The sequence below is a fragment of the Bos indicus genome, chromosome 5 (genome assembly GCF_029378745.1).
Source record: "Bos indicus isolate NIAB-ARS_2022 breed Sahiwal x Tharparkar chromosome 5, NIAB-ARS_B.indTharparkar_mat_pri_1.0, whole genome shotgun sequence".
In the NCBI taxonomy this organism is placed as follows: Eukaryota; Metazoa; Chordata; class Mammalia; order Artiodactyla; family Bovidae; genus Bos; species Bos indicus.
In genome coordinates, this window is record NC_091764.1 from 66,798,072 (window position 1) to 66,823,616 (window position 25,545).

The 25,545-nt window shown below is 42.3% G+C and overlaps 1 non-coding gene and 1 pseudogene across 1 annotated transcript; both read right to left on the reverse strand.

The window, feature by feature from the left end:
• Positions 1–2,988: 2,988 nt before the first annotated feature.
• Positions 2,989–3,181, reverse strand: LOC109558505 (small EDRK-rich factor 1 pseudogene; annotated as a pseudogene).
• A 20,096-nt stretch (positions 3,182–23,277) lies between these two features.
• On the reverse strand, positions 23,278–23,441 carry LOC139183376 (U1 spliceosomal RNA). Its single transcript, XR_011566968.1, has one exon. It is a non-coding gene; the product is annotated as a U1 spliceosomal RNA (small nuclear RNA).
• Between the last annotated feature and the right edge of the window lie 2,104 nt (positions 23,442–25,545).

Consider the following 25,545-nt stretch of genomic DNA (forward strand, 5'->3'; position numbering starts at 1 on the left):
GAAGTTTACTATGATAATAGTGCATGTCTGTGTGTGTGTGCATGTGTGCATGTGCATACGATGGAGAAGGAATGATAATGTATGAGACCAAAAAGGGTAGAGCACAATGTCAAGGATATTTGATTATGATAACAGGTTTGGACTTTATTCTGTAGGTGTGTTGGTCCCAGGTGATATAACCAATTTATGTTTTCAAGTAGAAGACTGAAGATTGTCGAGTAGACTTGTTGGGAGACACTGGAGGCAAGGAGATTATTAGTAGACTGTCAGGATAATCTACAATGTAGAGGTCTGAACTAGAGTCGTTGGAGCGGAAGGCTGGTGTAGAGAACATGATGGAGCAACATTTCATAGAAAAGAAGCAACAAAAGAAGAACCAAAGAATTCTTTGGTTGAATAAGCCTCTTCCAGGCAGGTGGTGATGCTGTTAACATGAGAGTATGCACAGGTAGAGGAGCAAGAGTAGGAGACAACACTCATGTGTTGAATTTAAAGTACCTGGAAAACACCAAGGTGGAGATGTCCAAACCACGAGTTACAAATGACTACTGGAGCTCAGGACAGAGGTCAGAATGGCAGATTAATGGATTTGGGTGAAATGGGGGTTATATTAGCTTTCGACTGTGCTGTAATAAGTTACTAAAACTAAGGGGCTTAACACAAACTTATTATCTTTCAGAAGCCTGAAATGAGTCTTTCAAAGCTAAAATCAAGATGTCAGCAGAGCTGCCTTCTTTCTGGAGGCTTTAGCGGGAGGTTTTGTTTCCTTATCCCTTCAAGCTTCTATAAGCTGCCTCCATTCCTTGGCTTATGGCCCCTTTATCTATCTTCAAAGTCCATCACCCAACGTCTGCTTTCTCTGCTTTTGTTGTTGCATCCTGGTTCCCCTTCTGATTTAGACAGTTCAGAGTAATTCTCTCATACCAAGACATTAACTTAAGCATATCTGAAAAATCCCCTTTTTACAGAAAGACACACGTTCATGGGTTCTAGGGATTAGAATGTGAGCAACTTTGGAGGGAGATTCTTCAACCTACCACAGGGGTAGATGAGAAAAAGGCAATAGAATGAGGAAATAGAAGGGCTGAATGCAAATATCTGGGGCACATCAATGGCAGAAAGAGAAAGAAATACCTGGACAATAAGCGTTTCTCAGAAAAAAAAAATGAGTCAAGAAATTTCTAAAAGAAAGAATTAAAACTCTTTGACAATCTTTCCTCAGACCCTCTAAGCCTCCTGTTGATGTTGTTTAGTCGCTAAGTCATGTCTGACTCTTTGTGACCCCACGGACTGCAGCATGCCAGGCTTCTCAGTCCTTCACTATCTCCTGGAGTTTGCTCAAACTTGTGTCCATTGAGTCAGCGATGCCATCCAACCATCTCATCTTCTGCCACCCCTTCTCCTCCTGCCCTCAATCTTTCCCAGCATCAGGATCTCCTAGTCACTGGATTTACCTTTTGTTGACCTATAAAATGAGCAAAGGCACCAAATTGGGTATGATTCGATCATCCAGGACCTTTTTTGCCAGTTCCTGATATATTAGCTCTCCAGACCTTCTCCAATCAACCCCAAACTCCTAACTTGACTCTCAGATCCAACTCTAGACTTGATATTCAGAAATGTGGTCCTTGACCTTCCTTTCAGAATTCAGGCTGACTTGCCCTCTGCTTTCATTGTTTCTCAATGTGGTAGCAGTGAGTAACAGTGGCTTTCAAGAGTCTTAGGGACCTTCAACTTCTAAAATTCATTCTTCCTTCCCTCAGACCCCTGAGTAGAAGTGGAAACCTGGGTTCCAGAGGTGTCACTTGGATCTCTAAAAAGGTGGAAGCACTCACAGGAAGGCTGTTCTCTGTTTCTCTGGTGCTAAGTTCTCCATCTCCGGTGCAATGAATTGGCCAGGGATTGTCTGTGCCTAGGATATCTGTCTTCCCATCCAGGTGAACAGAAGGGTACTCGGAATTGCAATAATTGCAGGACCACATGGAATAAGAGAGCTATTTCCCCTAAGAAGAGGAGGTTGCTATAATGACAAGAAGGAAAGGAAGGGTGCTGGGCAGGCAACAAAGCAGATGTCCACTATACTGAGGATAGACTTCTAACTTTTCTATTAAGGAGATTATGGAGTTCGTGTAGCATCATCAAGAACTCCATGCTTAGATAATATGTATCAGCAAGGCCAAGTAATAATCATTCCTTTAATCATGAATGTACAAAGAGTATATTCCATTCTCTAGAACCTAGTCCATGCATGTACGTGTGCACAGGCACTCAGTCATGTCGGACCCATTGCAACCCTATGAACTATAGCCCACCAGTCTCCTCTGTCCATGGGATTCTCCAGGCAAGAATACTGGAGTGGGTTGCCATGCCCTCCTCCAGGAGATCTTCCCGACCCAGAGATTGAACCTGAATCTCCTGCTTCTCCTGCATTGGCACATGGATTCTTTACCACTGAGACACCTGGGAAGCTCCCTAGTACCTGGTACTCATATAAAATGCTGTGAAAATAATATATCTGTGTAGCTTCTAGCACACCGCTTGGGACATAAGAAGGATTCAGTGAATACTTGGTGAATTCATGAATGCATAAATGAGCATACTGTATATAGATAGTGAAAATGAAAGTCACTTAGTCATGTCCAACTCTTTGCGACCCCATGGACTATACAATCCATGGAATTCTCCAGGCCAGAATACTGAAGTGGGTAGCCTTTCCCTTCTCCAGGAGATCTTCCCAACTGAGGGATCGAACCCAGGTCTCCCACATTGCAGGCAGATTCTTTACCAACTGAGCTATCAGGGAAGCATATAGATATGTCAGCTCTTAATCTACAGGTGCTTCCAAGAGGCAGCGCTGTTTTTTTGTTTTTTAAGTTTAAAATAGTTTCACAAGGATATAACACATGTATGGCTATTCATTCTACAAAATCTTCATCATAGAACTTATGATACACCTAATTAGCAGTAGCACCCAGATTTTCTAAATAGTTATCGTTTTTCTCTTCTCTGCATAGCCTTCTTTTCATTGGCTGCCTTCTGCTTTTGTTGTATGATTTCAGATTCCTTCTGTTTCCTCTGAGAGGTAATCAAACTACCTGCTTTTCCTTTTCCCCTTACTAATTTTCTGGGATTTCTTTACATATTTCTGACGGGCAACTTCTCCTTGATTTCCACAGGCCATGCTGACCACCACACTGAGCCTGGAAGAGAGCAATTCGGAAGAGCAATGACTTCCTTACAGGCTTCATGGCTGAACCCATTTGTCTGTGTGGAAGACTGAACTTGCACAGGTGCTCCCAGTGCTGACATTTTTTCTTAATGAAGAATTTATTTTGTGGACCTACACCCAGCAGTAAAAGTTTAAAAATTTTGACTTCTGAGGCAGTAGTTTAGAAAATCTACTTTATCCTCACACACTGGCACTGGAAACCAAGAATGTCTGAAAGCTTTTGTATAATCTGATTAAGAGCTGAATAAGAAGAGGAAAGGGGTTAACGATTAGTGGTTTAACACCACATTTACCTAAGCTGAAAAGGTTTTTCTAAAGATCTTTTTAGAAACTTTTGTGAAGTATGTAATATGAGGGCTGGGCTGGAAGCCCAAAGTTAACACATCCACCATCCTTTCTGCCCATTCTTGTCACTTTCAATGGTTAGAATTCTTCCACACCTAAGCTCTGAGACAATCCTCCTCCATTTTCATCAGGCACAGAATTAATTCACTGGTTTTATAGCACCGTCAGAAATCTGTAGGCTTTTACTGCAAGTGACTGTTGTTGGTTATCACATGAATTCTCAAGGGAGGTGACATCACTCTGAAAGAGGCAAAAATTGGTCCTTAGGGTGGGGAAATCTTAAACATTACACTGACTTACAGCCCTTTAAAGGACCACAGTACATTATTAGATATAGAACATATCTCTGATAATTTCATAGGAGACAATGAGGTAAAGACAATCTTTAAAGCTCATTTAGTGGAGCAGTAATAATAATTTTTTTAAAGTTTGGGAAACACCGGGTTATAAGGAAGGACTTAAAAACACATAAACACTATTCCTTTTCTCATTTTACAATGCCCTCAGGAAAAAGGATGTTGCATTGTGAATTAGAAGACTTGAGTTCTAACTTTCCTATTTACCACCAATGAGCAAATATCTTCATTTATTTATTCAGATATTCATTGAGTACCTTCTATGTTTCAGACACTATGCTAAGCTCTGGGGGTACAAGATAAACAAGATGTAGAGTTCTAATTGAGGTTATGTTTGAGAATGGAGCAAATAAGAAATAAGATCCAAATATCTATAAACAATAATTATGATGGTAATAAATACAATAGGTGGACAGGAGATGGGCCAGTCCAGATCATGCAGGGCCATGCAGGCTGTGGGACAGAGCTTGGTTTTATGCTAAGTGCTCTGTGACTCTGGGCAAATTAGTTGATGATTTCTGTCAAACGATGAGTGTGGGGTTGGTGGGGGTGGAGCAGCTGAATGTTCTAGAATGCTAAGTTGAGCCTCATCTAATTCAGGACCTGTGAGAGATGCCATAAATCTCCAGTGGGAGGAAAGTAAGGTAGCAGGTAAAGCTTAGACTGCAAAGAGATCCAACCAGCCAATACTAAAGGAAATCAGTCCTGAATATTCACTGGAAGGACTGATGCTGAAGCTGAAACTCCAATACTTTGGCCACCTGATGCAAAGAATTGACTCATTGGAAAAGACCCTGATGCTGGGAAAGATTGAAGGCAGGAAGAGAAGAGGATAACAGAGGATGAGATGGTTGGATGGCATCACCAACTCAATGAGCCTGAGTTTGAGTAAGCTCTGGGAGTTGGGTGATTGACAGGGAAGCTTGGTGTGCTGCAGTCCTTGGGGTCGAAAAGAGTTGGACACTACTGAGCGACTGAACTGAACTGAACTGAAAACTGAACTGAACTGACATCTCCAGGGTTGCTTGCTTTTAACTGGGCTGGGGGCAAATTCACATTTCACCTGGAAAGGAAGGAGCAAGAAGGGCTGGTTCATGCATTCCTCTGAATGTGGAACCTGCCTTCCTCCCATTTTCATTTTTGAGATGCACAGAGTACTTTTTCCTCACTCTGCCAATCTCCTCCTCATGTTACATTGGAGCTTCCTAGTGAGCATAAGCATGGGATTGGAGGTCAGGGACCTGGGGCTCTGGACCCCCACCTCTAAATAACTTGTGACACAAGCCAGTCTCTTCCTGGATCTGGGCCTCCAGACCCTCATCTGGGACCATGATTGAGATTCCTTCTAGAACATAGACTCTGATTCTATTATCTTCCTCTTCACCAGAGATGAGAAGGAGCATAAACCGTGCATGGAAGTGCACCCAAACTCTCCTAAAATAATAAAGCAATTTCCTTTGAGATGGTTGACAAGGAAAGTCAGGAGGCCCTTGCAGAAAATGATGAAACCCAGTCCCAGCTGAATATTAAGTTAGAGAGAGGTCTGCAACTGGGCCGGGGGGCAGAGAGAGGGGGAGATGCCAGGGTCGGGGGAGAGAGAAATTTTAATTGCGATTGTTTGGCCTGCTGATCCTAGGCAAATGACAAGGAGCCCCCAAGCAGCCTCAAACACGGATATTTGAAAGGCAGAGACGGCTGGGGGATGGTTTGGCTTCGCCCTCCCCTCTGAGGCTGTTTGAGGAGCGGTCTGCGGCGCTGACAAGCACGGGTTTTGGAGGCCATTGAAAAGTTTTGGGCCTAAATAGGGTAGGCAGCTTGGCTTAAGTGTTGCTATGGAATACCTGGCAACCGGCAACAATAGGCCTTTTAGAGAATCCAGGGCAAACAGTGACCGTGGTAATGGGGTGGGCTTAAGGGTCTCCTTGCCCGGCTGGGCCCCTCCTCTCCTCACAGAGGCCTGGGCACTGGGCTATGTTCCGGAAATTCCCTGCACAAAGCCCCATTCAGTGGGAGGAGGGTCAATGCGTGTGCTTTTGGAGGGGGTGGCGGTGGGACTGGGGGGTGGGGAGAGGCGGGGGAGGGGGTACAGGAGAAGGAGCTTTACTGCCAAAAAAAAAAAAAACCCTCTCTCAAGTCTCTTTCTTCTCGAAAAGACTAAAAGAGGCACAGAAAGTGCTAAGTTTGTAAAAGAGGCTGAAAAGGTTCAGAAAAGTAGCATAAAAGGGCCGGGGAACGCCCCGTGAATTTTGAACAGAGAGCAGAAAAGGGACCCTAAAAAGCAATTAGTGATGCTGCTTGTAAATGGAGGCAGCGTGCTGGGGGTGGGGAGCTGAGGGCTGGAGGTAGGTGCGCAGGCGGGTAAGAGGTTGGGGGGTGTATGATGGGAGCAGGTGAGGAGAAGGGGTGAGGCGTGGGATGGGTGAGGGGACCGGGAGGCCAGGGAGTCGTGAAGGGGTGCACAGCGGCGAGCCCTCCACCCCAGCCAGTCGTGGCTCTAATTGCATGCCTTCAGGCTGCTCTCTGCTGGGGCTGTGCGGCTCAGACTTTGTCCCCTGGTTCCAGCAACCCCTCCAAAAGGCCGTGGAGCCTGAGACGGTGACCAGCCTCCCGCCCTTTGGTCCGTGATGACCATGAAGAAATCCTCAAGTCTCTGAGAGAGTGGCTACCCGCATTCTCTTGGCAGCGGAGTGATGGCAGGGTGCTGGGGAGCTGGGTGTCTTCCCGAGTTCCCCGGGGCGGGGGATAGGGGAGGCTCTTATGACACCCCGCGGAGCCCGGCAGAGCAGCCAGCAAATTAGCACTCTGCAAATCCCACGTGCCCGCGCTGCCTAATATCCGTGCTCAAACACCCTACTCCACCGCTCTAAAGATAATAATTTTATATTTCCAGCAGAAAGTGCACAGTGACAATTATCTGTATTCCTACTGTGTCGCAGCATCAACGGATCATCAAGAGAATTATGTTCCAGTTGAAAGCAGATTTAAATAAACAGACACTAAATGGGAGCCAATAATAGACGTACCAAAATAGTCCAGGCGAGAAAGCAGCCATTTAAATACAGGGCTGTTTAGTGGAGAAGGTAAGAGGAGTCCAGACCCCAGGGTTTACAGTTCCCAGACTGCAGCTCAGCCCCGCAGATTCTTTCCAATGATCTCTAGGGTTCGACCAGAGCACTATCCTAAGCTGCTTCTTCCCTCTCCCTCCCTCCCTCTCTTATTCCTTTCTTCCCCTCTCTCCCCTGTCCTTCCTCTTCCCCTTCCTCCCTCCTTCTCTCCCTTTCACTCCCTTCTTTACTTCAACAAACATTCATCCTTCATTATCAACTAGCTGCCTTTGGGCACCTTTATCAAAATTATTAAGCACCACCCTTCTTGATTTCTGTGACCCTCTGCTCCAGACTCAAATTGGATCTTGTTGCCCCTGTATGGGGCAGGGGAGGAAGTTGTTAGCTCCCCAAGGAGAAAATCAAGCTGTTGTTTCCATAAGGAGGGAGAATGGAATGATGAAGGGGCAAAATAATGAAGGTCCGTATATATTCATTCAGCCATCACATATTTATTAGAGGGTAGTCTGTGTGCCAAGCGCTGTTCTAATTCAAAGATCAAACTGTAGGTCTCTCACCTCAAAGAGCTTCTAACCTTGCAAAGGAAAGATAACCAGGCAGCTGGATGTGGGTGGGTGGCACATACATTGGGAACACCAGAGAGGGATCCTGCCAGAGTGAGGCGATGGAGACTTCAAGAGGAGCCAGCTGTGACTTTAAGGCTGAGAAAGAGAGAACATTTTAGTGAGCAGAAACCTAGCCAGGGGACACTCCTAGCAGAGAGAAGAGGTTGTGCAAGGGCAGAGAAACAAGAGAAGAGTTGATGTGTTCAGGAGCTTGCAAGTCCTTCAGCAGAAGCAGCTTCAGAATCTGGGAGTCCGACAGAGAAGGCCGTCAAGAGGGCGGGGTGGGGAGGTATGGGAGAAGTAACTGGTGACAACATAAAAGGCTTTGCTGGCTATGTCTGTTCTCGAGGTTGGGGTGATGAGCAGAAACCTCATTTCTGCTGGCCTCTCGTTTCCCTTAGTGGGGACTTCTATTAGCATTCCTCTCCTGGCTTCTCTGTCTCTTCCCTCACTCCTGTCCAGGCCTAGGGAGTTGGGCTTCATTTCTCTTCTGTCCTGTATAGAGCAGCCCCTCTGATGTATTCCCAGCCACCTGTAATAGAAGTCTGTCCTTACATGGAAAAACCTAACTGTGGGTGTTCAGCTGTTAGGCAATCTAATTCTGGGGTACAGGGTTAGGGAGCTATTGTTTCCCCAAACCTAAGCCTGGTTTTGACTGTATTTTCATTAATAAAACTGCCATTTTGATCTCTATCTGTTTTTGACTCCTTTCAAGTGAGTACTGCTTTTTAAACCCTTGAAATGTCAAGGCAAACTACAGAGGTTAGGAAGGGGACCATTGGAGGAGGGTGAGCATGGGGACAAATGGCATGAGGAGGCTTTTGTGTTAAAAGTGTCGCTTTGAGAGCAGTCCTCCTGGTTCTCTTATTCCCCTGCTGTCCAGCTGGGGGCCCCTTCCTAGTAAAGTCTCTTGCTTTGGAAAAAAAATGTCGCTTTGGCAGTTGGGCAGAGGATGGTTTGGAGAGGGTAAGGAGATTTAGAAGGAAAGAGATGGAAAAGATTGTTTTTTAAAAAAACTGAACTACAAATGTATTTATATATTTAATAATTATATTTTCCAGAGATCAAACCGGGTATTCTGAATTGCAGGGAGGTTCTTTACAATCTGAGCCACCAAGGAAGCCCTAGTCACTCTGTCGTGTCTGACTCTTTGCAACCCCATGTACTGTAGCCCGCCAAGTTCCTCTGTCCATGGGATTCTTCAGGCATGAGATGTATGCGTTGCAATGCAGGAGATGCAAGAGTCACAGATTTGATCCCTTGGTTGGGAAGATCCCCTGGAGTAGGAAATGGCAACTTGCTTCAGTATTCTTGCCTGGAAAATTCCATGGACAGAGGAATCTGGTGGGCTACAGTCCATGGGGTGGCAAAGAGTCAGATATGACTGACCATGAACACACACACTCAAGTAATCAACCATATCCCAATACAAAGTAGAAGTTAAAAAAAGACACGAATATATTGTTTCATGTTTTATTTTAATGAAAATACTTAAAATTACAAAACATGATGCTTAATTTTAAATTTGTAATAGAATTCAATATTAGAGAAAATATAGCTAAAATGAAAGGCTCAACAATCTTGAATTAGGTTCTTTATGACATAAGGGTTGTTTGTACACATAGAAGAGAGGATAAATGTGATATACATGATATTGACATTTGTAAATTCACTTAGAAAAACAAGAGATGATGAAGATGTTAACTAGGAAAACAGAGGCAGTGAATGATTTGAGTGGAGATGGAGGAGGGATGTGGAGGGAGAGATAGTCTGAAGATAGAATTAATAGTAGTTGGGGGCTGATTGGATGTGAGGGTAAGGAAGAATCTGGGTTTCTGGTTAGTTGATGGGATTTTCATTTGCTGGGATAAGGAATGGAGATGAAGTGCAAGGGACAGAGAGCATAATAATGAGCTTATTTTGTGACATACTGACCCCAGGACACAGAGCAGTCCACTAGGGAGTTAGATATACAGGTCCACAGCTCTAAAAAACAATAATCTGGTTGGATTTAGAAATGCATCTAGAAATAATTATTGAAGCACAGGAATAAGAAAAGTTGCTAACAGAAAGGGTATGGAATGAGGCAAAGAGAAGTGTATGGAGGCAAACCAACGTTTAAGCCAAGTTTGACAAAAGCATATTGAGTTTCACCTGAGAATTAAGAGGGACTATTATTTATACCTCCTGTTATCAGCATCTGATGTTACCTGAGAATCTAAGCTATCACATAACCTTCCACAAAGCCTCCCAAACCACTTATTTTTGTTTACTAAGGATTCAAGCTGCTATATGCTAGGTATCCATCATTGTAACCATCTATCTGTATATCTCACACATATGTAGCATATATAAAAGCTAATATTTATTGAACATTATGATGTATCATCTTTGATACTTTGCTAAACTCTTTACACACATTTATACTAGGCAGGTATGGTCAGCTTTGTTTTGAAAATGAGGAAACTGAGGCTCAGAGCAGTTTGACACTTCAAACTTTGAAAGCAGAACTGTGCAACTACAAAGCTCATGCTCTGACCATAGGTCTCATGGCTTATCTTTATCAAAGAAGATGCCATATGAATTGAAGTCTTCAGGAGTTTACTACCTGGCCACCTTCCTCAAGAAGAAGGCTAACACTAAATGTAAAATTAGCTTGAATCCTGCAACTTCTTTATTGAACAATGTTAAGTGCTGTGAAACTCAGCTTTCCCCATTGGTAGTAGGAATGTGTAATACTTTCTTCACAGGTACACTTCTGCCTTCTACCCCGTGGGAAGCCATATTATAGAAAGCTCAGTGACTAAGATAGATGCTCACATTGCAGAAATGTTTCTTTTCCCTCTAACTTTAACAGAAAAAAAAAATCCAAAACACAACAAACTAAGCTCTAAAATGTGCCAAAAATAGGAAAAACGTCAAGAAAACGTCAATATAGAACATTTATTTAAATATCATAATAAAAGAAGTAGCATAATTGTGAAAAGGCTCTTGTTTATAAATATAAGAAAGAAAAATCTAACAAAGAAAATTATGTGACAATACTTAAGTTTTGATATGAGAGTTAAATGTTTTTCCTTGTTAGAAAACTATAATTGAGATCAAGAAGATGACACTTACTAGTTCCTATTTAGTATTTTTTCCTGTTTGTATTTACTATTACTTTGTAGCTGTACATTCTTGTAACTTAAAAGTCTCTGTCAGAATAATAATCTGCTTCCTTAATTCATCTGCCTAGGAGTACTTAAAGTCAAAGAAAATGAGATTAATTATCTGGATTCAGAATTCTTTAAGAATCATTCTGTTTTTATGGGAAAATGTCTCATCCTTCTTGTAATAAAAGTAACAAAAAGTATCCATGTTTTTAATAATTGGATTTTCAGGACCACAGACAGCTCTATTTTTTTTTTCATCAAATATTTCATACTCAAAGGTAAAATTACACATGCATTCTATTTATACATTCTTTATTTTTAGATTATATTTTTACTCCAAAAAAGAAGACTTGTTTGGGAATGCTACGTTTTTAGTGTTTAGTATTTGGGGCATTCCATTCTTACTCACTTGATATTACTTAGTAGTAAGTGATACTAAGTTTACCAAGACCTATGTTTTTCTCACATTCTTCCCTCAAAATATCCTTGATACTTTAAGGCAAAATTTTCTCTAACTGATGTTGAATGTGTGCTTAAAAGGGAGACATAGGGAAAATCAGATTAAGACTACCTTTCCCTTCAAGTTTCATGTAGAGTAAGGGAGATTCAGTTGAGTTCAGTTCAATCACTCAGTCGTATCCGACTCTTTGCGACCCCATGAATCGCAGCACACCAGGCCTCCCTGTCCATCACCAACTCCCGGAGTTCACTCAGACTCACGTCTATTGAGTCAGTGATGCCATCCAGCCATCTCATCCTCTGTCATCCCCTTCTCCTACTGCCCCCAATCCCTCCCAGCATCAGAGTCTTTTCCAATGAGTCAACTCTTCGCATGAGGTGGCCAAAGTACTGGAGTTTCAGCTTTAGCATCATTCCTTCCAAAGAAATCCCAGGGCTGATCTCCTTCAGAATGGACTGGTTGGATCTCCTTGCAGTCCAAGGGACTCTCAAGAGTCTTCTCCAACACCACAGTTCAAAAGCATCAATTCTTCAGCTCTCAGCTTGCTTTACAGTCCAACTCTCACATCCATACATGACCACTGGAAAAACCATAGCCTTGACTAGATGGACCTTTGTTGGCAAAGTAATGTCTGCTTTTGAATATGCTATCTAGGTTGGTCATAACTTTCCTTCCAAGGAGTAATTGTCTTTGAATTTCATGGCTGCAGTCACCATCTTCAGTGATTTTGGAGCCCCCAAAAATAAAGTCTGACACTGTTTCCACTGTTTCCCCACCTATTTCCCATGACATGATGGGACCAGATGCCATGATCTTTGTTTTCTGAATGTTGAGTTTTAAGCCAACTTTTTCACTCTCCTCTTTCACCTTCATCAAGAGGCTTTTTAGTTCCTCTTCACTTTCTGCCATAAGGGTGGTGTCATCTGCATATCTGAGGTTATTGATATTTCTCCCAGCAATCTTGGTTCCAGCTTGTGCTTTCTCCAGCCCAGCATTTCTCATGATGTACTCTGCATAGAAGTTAAATAAGCAGGGAGACAATATACAGCCTTGACATACTCCTTTTCCTATTTGGAACCAGTCTGTTGTTCCATGTCCAGTTCTAACTGTTGCTTCCTGACCTGCATATAGGTTTCTCAAGAGGCAGGTCAGGTGGTCTGGTATTCCCATCTCTTTCAGGATTTTCCACTGTTTATTGTGATCCACACAGTCAAAGGCTTTGGCATAGTCAATAAAGCAGAAATAGATGCTTTTCTGGAACTCTCTTGCTTTTTCGATGATCCAGTGGATGTTGGCAATTTGGTCTCTGGTTCCTCTACCTTTTCTAAAACCAGCTTGAACATCTGGAAGTTCACAGTTCGTGTATTGCTGAAGCCTGGCTTGGAGAGTTTTGAGCATTACTTTACTAGCATGTGAGATGAGTGCAATTGTGCAGTAGTTTGAGCATTCTTTGGCATTGCCTTTCTTTGGGACTGGAATAAAAACTGACCTTTTCCAGTCCTGTGGCCACTGCTGAGATTTCCAAATTTGCTGGCATATTGAGTGCAGCACTTTCACAGGATCATCTTTCAGGATTTGAAATAGCTCAACTGGAATTCCATCACCTCCACTAGCTTTGTTCGTAGTGATGCTTCCTAAGGCCCACTTGACTTCCATTCCAGGATGTCTGGCTCTAGGTGAGTGATCACACCATCGTGATTATCTTGGTCATGAAGATCTTTTTTGTACAGTTCTTCTGTGTATTCTTGCCACTTCTTAATATCTTCTGTTTCTGTTAGGTCCATACCATTTCTGTCCTTTATCGAGCCCATCTTTGCATGAAATGTTCCCTTGGTATCTCTAATTTTCTTGAGATCTCTAGTCTTTCCTATTATGTTGTTTTCCTCTATTTCTTTGCATTGATCGCTGAGGAAGGCTTTGCAATATTGCATAGGAACCTGGAATGTCAGGTCCATGAATCAAGGCAAATTGGAAGTGGTCAAACAAGAGATGGCAAGAGTGAACGTCGACATTCTAGGAATAGGCGAACTAAAATGGACTGGAATGGGTGAATTTAACTCAGATGATCATTGTATCTACTATTATGGGCAGAAATCCCTCAGAAGAATCGAGTAGCCATCGTGGTCAACAAAAGAGTTTGAAATGCAGTACTTGGATGCAATCTCAAAAACAACAGAATGATCTCTGTTCATTTCCAAGGCAAACCATTCAATATCACAGTAATCCAAGTCTATGCCCCAACCAGTAACACTGAAGAAGCTGAAGTTGAATGGTTCTATGAAGACCTACAAGACCTTTTAGAACTAACACCCAAAAAAGATGTCCTTTTCATTATAGGGACTGGAATGCAAAAGTAGGCAGTCAAAAAACACCTGGAGTAACAGGCAAATTTGACCTTGGAATACGGAATGAAGCAGGGCAAAGACTAATAGAGTTTTGCCAAGAAAATGCACTGGTCATAGCAAACACTCTCTTCCAACAACACAAGAGAAGACTCTACACATGGACATCACCAGGTGGTCAACACCAAAATCAGATTGATTATATTCTTTGCAGCCAAAGATGGAGAAGCTCTATACAGTCAAGAAAAACAAGACCAGGAGCTGACTGTGGCTCAGATCATGAACTCCTTATTGCCAAATTCAGACTGACATTGAAGAAAGTAGGGAAAACCTCTAGACCATTCAGGTATGACCTAAATCAAATCCCTTATGATTATACAGTGGAAGTGAGAAATAGATAAGGGACTAGATCTGATAGATAAAGTGCCTGATGAACTATGGACTGAGGTTCATGATATTATACAGGAAACAGGGATCAAAACCATCCCCATGGAAAAGAAATACAAAAAAGCAAAATGGCTTTCTGGGGAGGCCTTACAAATAGCTGTGAAAAGAAAAGAAGTGAAAAGCAAAGGAAAAAAGGAAAGATATAAGCATCTGAATGCAGAGTTCCAAAGAATAGCAAGAAGGGAGATTAAAGGTGCATAAATGTTACTTAAACTCACTTCTGTACTGGAGTTTCTCCATAAGTGTAAAGGGGTGTGTGTGTGTGCAGAATTCTTAGATGGAGAATTCAGGATGGGATTAAGAAGCAGAGAAAAATGTGACCAAAGAAAGTCAAAAGGCAGTTGGAAGAAGTTAGGAATAATGAACAGTATCATTTAATCCAAACTCTTTCAGTCGCTATGAAAGAAACCCAAATCAAATCCAAATAAAAGAGAAATTGTTGGATATATATGGAAAAGTAGAGGAGTATGCAATTTCAGGAACACTTCTATCCAGGTGCTCATATTATATATTGTCAGAATTCTTATACTCCCATCTCTCTTACTGGCTTTTCTTGGCATTGGTCTACTCTCAGGAAGGGTATTACTTCATGCTAGCAAGGTGAACACCACTAGTTCCAGGCCTACATTCTACCAGCATAGCAACTCCTGAAAAAGATTTCAGCAAAAAACCTGGCCTGTTTTCACTGACCAGTCATTGTGGTCAGGGGATGGAATACACTGATTGATTAAGCCTGGGTCATTGCTAACTCCTGGAGCTATAGACTGAATCAGATCCAGAAGAACCACATGAACTAAGAGGAGAAGGGAAGAAGTCCCCAGAAGAACCATAGGGGGAATGTATGATAGGCAGGCAAAAACAATAGAGGCCTTATATCCATTTGACAGTGCTATCATAACAAAGTACCACAAGCTGGGTGGTTTAAACATCAGAAATGTATTGTCTCAGTTCTGGAGGCTGGAAGTCTAAAATCAAAGTGTCAGCAGGGTCACTTTCTTCTGAGGACTGTGAGAGGAGAAGCTGTTCCAGGTCCCTCTCCTTGGCTTGTAGATGGCTGTCTTCATGTTCACCTGTGTTTCTGTTGTGTCTAGATTTCTTCTTATAACAACACCATATTGGATTAGAACACACTCTAATGACTTCATTTTATCTTGATTACCTCTCTAATGATCCTGTCTCCAATGGTCACATGCTGAGGTACTGGGAGTTAGGAGTTCAATATACCTCTTCCTAGGGGAACACAATTCAATATGTAACATGCCTCTGTACAAGATGTACTTTATTTCTTGGTCTAAATAGTCTCTACTCTTAATTATTTATGTGACTGAGTCATGTCTTAGCTGGAGCATGCAGAATCTCTGTTGTGTCATGTGGGATCTTTCGCTGTGGCTCACGGGCTTCCTAGCTGTGGTGAGTGGGCTGGGTTGCTCCACAGCACGTGGAATCTTAGTTCCCAAAGTGAAAGTGAAAGTGAAATCACTCAGTCGTGTCCAACTCTTTTCGACCCCATGGACTATAGCCTGCACCAGACTTCTCTGTCCATGGGATTTTCCAGGCAAGAGTACCAGAGTGGGTCGCCATTTCCTTCTTCAGGGAATCTTTCAGACCCAGGGATCAAACCCGGGTCTCCCACATTGCAGGCAGATGCTTTACCCTCTGAGCCACCAGGGAAGCTTAGTTCCCAATCAGTGATCAAACCCAGGGACCCTGTATCACAAGGTGGATTCTTAACCACTGGACCACCAGGAGAGTCAGTCTCTGCTCTTTTGATTTAACCCTTTGTTATAGGAAATGCCTTTCACCTAGAAAGCCAAGATGTATACTGAGTATATTGTGTGTGTGTACGATGTGTTCTAAGGGTATTATGTGTGTGTATGAGTGAGAGGAGATGTGTAGGGTCAGGTAACTTATTTCTTGTTTTGACTTGCTGTATCACAGGAGTTACATCTGGACCTGATGAAGAGGACTGCATATGACCCAGTAGTTAGGACTTGGAGCTGGATGTGGCAGGTGGCTGAGGCTTTGGGCTGCCCTGTGGAGGGGCATGCATGTGTTCTGTATTGGGAAGACCTTTCATGATTGTTGTGTAAAGTTGTTACATTTACCTGCTCAGCATTTTTTTTTTTTTTTACTGCTGAACTGTCTCCTGCTGATGTGATGGTTGATTAGCTTGTCCTGTATTCCCCACTGCAGAGGTGTACTCATCATCCAGGCTGCCCAGCAGAATACATCGTCAACTGAGACCTAGCAGCTGGTTCATGGTCAAACACCTTTCCCAAATAAGGCCAATCATGTCTGTATTTAGGGGTTTACATGAATATGGTGAGGGGGGATTGGTTTCTTTTGTAATGTCCTGTGGCAACACACTCCAGTGTTCTTGCCTGGAGAATCCCAGGGATCGGGGAGCCTGGTGGGCTGCCGTCTATGGGGTCACACAGAGTCGGACATGACTGAAGTGACTTAGCAGTAGCAGCAGTATTAAGAAAAACCTAGCATGGAGTTGGGGAGAGCCATCTTTACTGTAAAATACAATGAACATACCAAGAGCAAAGCCCAAACAGTGGCAGACAGAGGTGATAGATCCAGTGAGACAGGGTCCTCTGTTATTTAATTCCCTGGATGCAGTCATGTCTGAAATTAATGTCACCCTTTGGACTTGCCAGTTAGGATGACCAAATAAATTCCCTCTTTTCCTTGACTAGCTCAGATGTGGTTTTGTGTCTAGCAATGGAGTGCATCTTCAACTGCCTTAGTGCTGGAGTTGGGACTCGAAACCAGGTCTTCTCATCCCAATTTAGGGCTCTTTTCTTCATCCCATGATAGTTTATCCCATAGTTTTCACTTAAAATAGATAAAATACAAACTTTGAAATGTGACAAAGATACTAGCCAGGTATCAGACAAATATTTGCAGAGAAACAAGAACAGCTGTCTTCTAGAGAGGTGGAACTGTATGGCCCTGGGGAACTGGTGGAAAGCCTAACCTGGAAAATCCCATGGACGGAGGAGCCTGGTGGGCTGCAGTCCATGGGGTCGCAAAGGGTCGGACACGACTGACTGACTTCACTTTCATGCACTGGAGAAGGAAATGGCAACCCACTCCAGTGTTCTTGCCTGGAGAATCCCAGGGATGGGGGAGCCTGGTGGGCTGCTGTCTATGGGGTTGCACAGAATCGGACACGACTTAGCAGCAGCAGCTAACTATAGAGATGGTACTAGAATACTCAGGTACCAGCACATTAAGGCACTAGCTTCCTGCTGAGCCTCATGGATACATGTGATCAAAATCTTATAATCATATTAGCAGACTGGCATCAAATAGCCAAGAGGCTTGGAGTCAGAGGAGCCATGAACCTGACTTGAGATTGATACAGTAGCAAAAATTAAGATTCTATACCCTAGCTGTCTAAGTTCAGTGGCAACGTCTTTGTTTGCCAGCTATTTGAATTTGGGCAAATTGATTATCTTTCTGATACTCTTTGTACATAAAATAGTACTTTCCTTGCTGGGTTGTAGTAAAGATTAAAAGGGCTCCCTGGTGCCTTAGATGGTAAATAATTCACCTGCAATGCAGGAGACATGGGTTTGATCCCTGGGTTGGGAAGATCCCCTGGAGTAGGAAATGGCAACCCCTTCCTGTATTTTTGCCTGGGAAATCCCATGGACAGAGGAGCCTGGTGGGCTGCAGTCCATGGGGTTGCAAAGAGTTGGACATGACTGAATGACTAAGCATGCACAAAGGTTAGAAAGATATATTAGTATTTCACGTATAGCACTTAGTTCAGGTTTTGACACATAGTAAAAGCTCAATTTGTATTTATTTTTGTTAGGAACAGGATCTTTATTTGCTATTGGCTAGAATAAACAATTGGATATGCCAACTGGAGTTCCAAGAACCTCATTAGAGAGAAAGAACTACTGAAGCCCGAGGTGGATGACAGTGGCCAGGTATGTCAATGCTGCAGGTCTATGAAGGGAGAAAGGGGATGAAGGAGGATTGGTGCAAAGATGGCCTGAGAAAGGAGCTCTGGCTAGGAGCAGTGTGGGGAGAGAGTAGCCTCCCTGAGAACCCTGCTGCATGGCATCTGGGGAGCAGATGTGGTCATCAACCAGCCCCTCTCCTCAGGAGGTTCTCTCTTGACTGCCTGCCACTCCTGGGAGCTTTGTGCTGGGAGGGCTCCCTCCCTCTTCATGTCCCCAAGACCCTTAGCAACCAAGGCAGACAGGCTGCAACAGGGGTACAGCCAGCCGTATTTCTTTCTGACCATTTTTTATCATCTTCCTGGTGGAAGCCAATAGCAATCATTTTTTGCCTGTTTTAATTTAATAATATTATAATTATTGTTATTGTTGTCATTTCCCTTCTAACTGTTTTTTCTTCCTCCATTTGGACCCTTGTTCATCTATTCTCAGCATGGACCTAGAGCTTTCCTTATGACATGTCAGAATAACGGTGTCCTTTAATCAAAACACTCAAATAGCATCCATTTCACTCTGAAAACTCCTCAAGTTGGCCTAAGCCTGGCTCTTTTGACCTCTCATTACCCTAGGACCTGTGGTCTTACTCCTTTACCGCTACCCTCACAGCTCCAGCCTCCTTCACTTCTGCCCTATTCCTTGGTCAAGCCAGGCAAACACTGAGCTGGGGACAACTGCTTCTTCCTCCATCTGAAATGCAGATTTACTCTCTCACTTCCCTCTGAACCTTTCTGAAATGCCACCTTTCAGGGAAGCCTCCCCAGATGACCTGGTCTAAAATCTCAACTTCGCTGTCTCCTGAAAATCCTTTCCAGCTTCTCCATAGCACTTACAACCATCAAACATACAGTATCTTTTCACTTATTTTGTGTATTGTCTATTTTTCCTACTAGAATGTAAGCTCTATAGGGGCAGGGATTGGGGGTCTATTTTGTCCACTGCTGTGATTTTTGTTGAACAAACGAATACATTTTGTGAAAAGCATCAGAAGCAAAGGAGGTAAATAAAAACCTGGGTCTTTTCTGGCAAATGGAAAAAGCACAGAATTTAGAATCAGTCAGTGAGGCTAGTCTGGGTCTAGTTTCATCCCTTAACTAATTGTCAGACTTTGAAAAAGTCACTTATCCTTTATGAGCACCAGTTTCCACATCTGCAGGTTGGTGATAACTATATCTCCCTAATTATGAAAGCTAATGACTATAGGAGAACAGACAGCACAAGTGTTTTTCTTGTTGTTTCCATGGCCTGAAAGACAGTGGAAGTGTAGTGGCTGGCATGTTAAGGCATGTGTGCACCATCAGTCACTCAGTCAAGTCTGACTCTTTGAGATCCCCTGGACTATAGCCCATGAGGCTCCTTTGTCCATGGGATTTCCCAGGCAAGAATACTGGAATGGGTTTCTATTTCCTACTCCAGGGGATCCTCCTGACCCAGGGATCAAATGTGCATCTTCTGCATTGCAGGTGGATTCTTTGCCACTGAGCTACCAGGGAAGTACATGCTAAGGCATGGAAGTCATTTACAGTTCCTCCAGTGACATGTAGGGCTTCTTTGGTGGCTCAAATGGTCAAGAATCTGCTTACAATGCAAGAAACCTGGGTTCAATTCCGGCATTGGGAAGATCCCCTGGAGAAGGGAATGGCAACCCACTCCAGTATTCTTGCCTGGAGAATCCCATGGACAGAGGAGCCTGGCAGACTACCAGTCCATGGGGTCACATAAAGTCGGACACAACTGAGCAACTAACACTTTCACTTTCTGGTGACATGTGACATTTTGGGTTGGCTATTATTAATCAAAGGCTGGGTCTTTGTTCCAGCCCTATGCTCTTTCACTCTCCCCCTAAGCAAGGATATGGGCCTCAGTTTATTTATTTGTAAAAAGAGGTGATGAAATTTACCCCACCTAGCTTGGAGTTTGGAGGAATGAGGATCAATCAAAAGAAATAATTTGTGAAATCCCTTTGAAAACAGGAAACATCTATACAGACACAAATGATTCACCACGGTTGGTGACAAGGTTTCGTGTGTCCGATTCTAGAATTCCCAGCTGGAGTGAAAAAGGAACCTGAGAAGAGGAATCTTTACTAATAACATTTCCATATCTTCATCTCTGCCAACACAACACCATGTCCAACTCAACCATACAACAAACTCTCCTTTGGTGTTCGCTGGTTGTTTGAAAAGCATAGACTTCATCTGACGTTTGTATTTGTATTTTTTTCAACCTTTAGAAAATCTGTTAGACCTGACCTAATTTGAGGGGGCCTATGTATTCATGGCTGGGCTACTCTCTGATAGTCTTAAGTGGAATATATTATGAAGGAATAGTCAGGATCGAGGAAATCTTGCTTGAAGTAATGCTATCTTGAGTTAGGTTTTCACATTAGTCAGTGAATTCATATATAGTTATAAAAAAGAATGGACTTTTCCACTTCTTTATTTAAAAGCTATACAGTTTTATGGCTCTAATTAACTTCTGGATGCTTATACCTTTGTTTGTAAAAAGGCTATCCCTCTTGCCATCACAGCTTGCTGTCCCAAATGGACATAAACAGGGCACAGTCATGTATACATGAAAAAAGATGACCTACATACATGATGTTACAGTAGGGTATTAAAACCACAATTTCAGCCATTTCTCCCAATTAAGGCTAACTCATCTGTGATTTCAGCCTCCCATTGGAAATAAAAGTCTGATGGTAATTGGAGCACAGAGCTATTCACCACTGTACTTCAATCTGGAAATAATTGTCTTTGTTCAATTAAGAATCTGCATTTTCATGCCAGTCTTCACAGATTATCTTGAATGGAAAAAAAGCAACCTGAAGTCCTCATCTTCTTTTTGGGTTTAACATTTTTTCTCCTAGCATACTGAGAATGATATCATACAATGATTTTCTAGATGGATTTAATATAACAAAAACCTCCTAGGGAATTCATATATAGTTTTTTAAAAATTTCAAGAACTCTGAGAGACGATTCTCTAGAGTTGGGCTCGAAAAGGTATTAATTTGTCTGAAAAGTGAAAAAGTGAAAGTGAAGTTGTTCAGTCATGTCCTACTCTTTGCAACCCCATGGACTGTAGCCTGCTAGGTTCCTCTGTCCATGAGATTTCCCAGGCAAGAATATTGGAATGGGTCGCCATTTCATTTTCCAGGGCATATTCCCAAGCCAGGGATCTAACTCAGGTCTCCTGCATTGCAGGCAGACTCTACCATCTGAGCCATCAGGGAATCCCTAATTTGTCTGAGGCCTTCAGTTAATTTGTCATATTATAACAATCAGATTTCCTATGAAATAAAATCTGACTGCTGTCTATTTTTTTTTTCATTTATGGAACCACCCACTCTCTTAGGTGCTTTAAAAATACAGACTAATATATAACTCATAAAAAAACTTTGAGAATCCTTAATTCTATTATCCCCATTTAATAGATAAGAACAATAAAGGTCAGAGAGTTTATGTGATTCCCCCTACTCCCACCACCAACAATGTCACTCAGTAACTTATTGGTAAAACCAAGAGTCAACTGCGGATCTGGCTGGCTTTAAAACCTCTAGCACTTATTTCTTATTAAGTTAATACAGCTAAAGGAAAATAGTCAGAAGCATTCCTGTTAAAAATAATAAGCTTCATATACAAGCAACTCCTGCAGCTCAATTCCAGAAAAATAAATGACCCAATCAAAAAATGGGCCAAAGAACTAGACATTTCTCCAAAGAAGACATACAGATGGCTAACAAACACATGAAAACATGCTCAACATCACTCATTATCAGAGAAATGCAAATCAAAACCACAATGAGGTACCATTTCATGCCAGTCAGAATGGCTGCTATCCAAAAGTCTACAAGCAATAAATGCTGGAGAGGGTGTGGAGAAAAGGGAACCCTCTTACACTGTTGGTGGGAATGCAAACTAGTACAGCCACTATGGAGAACAGTGTGGAGATTCCTTAAAAAACTGGAAATAGAACTGCCATATGACCCAGCAATCCCACTGCTGGGCATACACACCGAGGAAACCAGAATTGAAAGAGACACGTGTACCCCAATGTTCATCGCAGCACTGTTTATAATAGCCAGGACATGGAAGCAACCTAGATGTCTATCAGCAGACGAATGGATAAGAAAGCTGTGGTACATATACACAATGGAGTATTACTCAGCCATTAAAAAGAATACATTTGAATCAGTTCTAATGAGGTGGATGAAACTGGAGCCTATTATACAGAGTGAAGTAAGCCAGAAAGAAAAACACCAATACAGTATACTAACGCATATGTATGGAATTTAGAAAGATGGTAACGATAACCCTGTATGCGAGACAGCAAAAGAGACACAGATGTATAGAACAGTCTTTTGGACTCTGTGGGAGAGGGCGAAGGTGGGATGATTTGGGAGATGGCATTGAAACATGTATAATATCATATAAGAAACGAATGGCCAGTCCAGGTTTGATGCAGGATACAGGATGCTTGGGGCTGGTGCACTGGGATGACCCAGAGGGATGGTATGGGGTAAAGGATTGGGAACACGTGTACACCCGTGGCGGATTCATGTTGATGTATGGCAAAACCAATACAATATTGTAATTAGCCTCTAATTAAAATAAATAAATTTAAATTAAAAAAATAATAAGCTTCTATCTGCCTTGCAATGCAAAGGACACTGATTCCATCCCTGGTTTGGGAAGGTCCAATATGCCAGGGAGCTATTAAATCCATGTGCCACAACTACTGGCCCAGTGCACCAGAGCCAGTGAGACACAACCGCTGAGCCTACGAGCTGCAGCTACTGAAGCCTGTGGGCCTAGAGCCCATGCTCCGCAGCAAAAGAAGCCACTGCAGAGGCCTGCACACTGCAACTAGAGAAGCTCACATACAGCAACAAAGACCTGCCACAGCCAAATAAATAGACAAACAAGTCTTTTTAAAAATGATAAGATTCTGATAGCTAGAACTATCACCAACACAACAACACAGCAGATGTCTTTGCTATACATCATCCTGCTCCAATAATTTCGAAAGCACCTATATCCAGCCGTTCTGGATGAAAATAAAAGACCCACAATTATGAAACCATTTTAGCACAATGACAACTTTAAAAATAATGTGAGCTACTATCCATATCATGACCTAATTTAATCCTTTCTCCAAGATGGATTTCTTTACAAACTAGACATGTCTTTTCTGTTTTTGGATCCCTTCAACCAAACATACTTATTAAATGAGAAAATGAGTGAATCGTCCTTCCTCCTTCTCTCTATCTCCCTCTCTCTCATTTTTTTTTTAAACAGGGAAAGCACGAACTCAATCCCCAACTACCACAAATTATGCAGTTGAGTTTTCCACCTTTGGGGACATCGCAGGGTGTAGCACCTCCAGAGTGCAATGAATAAGCTTTGTCCTGGGAAAACAACCTTTGTAATCATGGTATCTTTCCTGCCAGGTAAGTACTGAATCACTCTCTTGATAATTCCAAGAGGCGGGCAGGATATATGGAATCCATATATTATGGATATATTGTGTGCGTGTGTTTAACATATACAAACAAGTCAAAAACCCCTGTGTAAGTGTAAGATGTAGAGCTCTGGCCAAACCTTTCATTATCCCCTTTGGAAACATTATACAGGTATTGTAAATCTCCACCTTTGAAGCAAAGTAATTCCTTTTCTTTAATAATACTCTGGTAAACGTACCCAGGAGTGTTACCCATTCTTCTCTGTCTTTGACCATGCCGTTTCATAATGATGAGGAGAAGAAAAGACTTATTTAAGCACCTGGATGGAAAGTGATAGCCAACCCAACTTTTCTTTTTGAAAATATAGCATTAGTATTTGAGTATGTGTATGTCAAACGGGACTGATATGCATGGAGGGTGGAGGCCATCACTTGTACATTTCATGCTGAATCTGGTTCTGACTTTGGACTGTTTGGGGCTGTGGGTTGGTGGGAGGGATGTAGCATGTTCTGTGTTTATCAGTCTGCTCCATAGGCTATGGCAGGTGTGGAGATTACTTTCCAATAACGCCTGGAAGCAATATTCCTCCACCTTCACAGGAACTTGCCATCTGGCTCTGAGGGCCAGAGATAATTCAGTTTCTAAATAAGCTCAGCTTTAGGTCCTCCAGAGCAAAAACTGATAAATGAGTGAGATTACCCTGTTTTATGGCAGTGTCAATAACACACCAGCATTGGCCCCTCAGATGCCTTCAGAAAAGAAAGTGAAGCTTTTATTGAATTAACCTATCTCAAATCAAAGCACATTACTTAAGGGCTTAGGGGAGGGAGTTGCCAAACTTTATACATATACATAGAAAATACATTTGCATAGTATGTAGATCTTTTGTATGCAATCCTTGGTCTCATCAAGTGAAATGCCAGAGTCAATTTTGGCCTTGTACACTCTAAAATGAATAATTTTACCCATTAAAATTTTCTTCCCAGAAAAAATGGCTAAAGCTGAAAATTTACTAAGCTGCCTAGATAATAAACTCTTTGGCTGGAGAAAACATAGGTGTACCCATCAAGTGAAGAGAAGATATAAAACTGTGACATAAACAATTTAGACCAAAAGACAAACCTTGGAGTAAAAGAGATCTTTTCCTTTCTGCTCTAATTATCTGAACCAGCTGTCAAAAGTGATCAAATTGATCAGATAATACCTTACATCTCCATTTGGATTTGTCCCTGTGGCCATTACCATCTTGGAATGGTTGTTTTGTATAAACAGCATCAGGTTGAAGAAAATTATGATTTGATGAGAAGAATTGGAGATGCTTGGAATGCATAGCATCCAGCATGGCCCTATTTCCCAGGGTCCCCTGAGATTATGTGTAGCAATGACAAGATGACATAATTAAATTAAGTGGCATGGCAAAAAGTAAGAAAGTAAGCCCACAGGGCTCCCTTGGGACAATAACAATGCAAACAGGTTTTAAATATGTCTTATTAAAAAGAGGTTCAATAAACTGGAATTATCTCAGCTTGGGAAAATAAAACATAGTTCTCTTGGGAAAACAGAATTTTCTTCTCTGGAGGAAGCATGGGGAGAAGAAACCTTCTTTGGGAGAGTAAAGAGTATGTGAAGTGAAAAGTCGCTCAGTCGTGTCCGACTCTTTGCAACTCCATGGACTATACAGTCCATGGAATTCTCCAGGCCAGAATACTAGAGTGTGTAGCAGTTCCCTTCTCCAGGGGATCTTCCCAACCCAGGGATGGAACCCAGGTCTCTCCCGTATTGCAGATGGATTCTTTACTAGCTGAGTTACCAGGGAAGCCCAAGAATACTGGAGTGGGTAGGCTATCCCTTTTCCAGCGGATCTTCCCAACTCAGGAATCAAACCGGGGATTCTTTACCAGCTGAGTTACCAGGGAAGCCCAAAAGAGTATGTACCTCTCTGAAATTAATATATATATATACACACATATATACATACATACAGTATTTGATACATGGAAAATGAAGTAGAAATGGTCGACATATTTTGGGAGTGCTTTTCCCTATAGAAGTCTCTTTTCTATCACTCTCTCTCCTGGCAGGCAAAACTAAGTGACCATG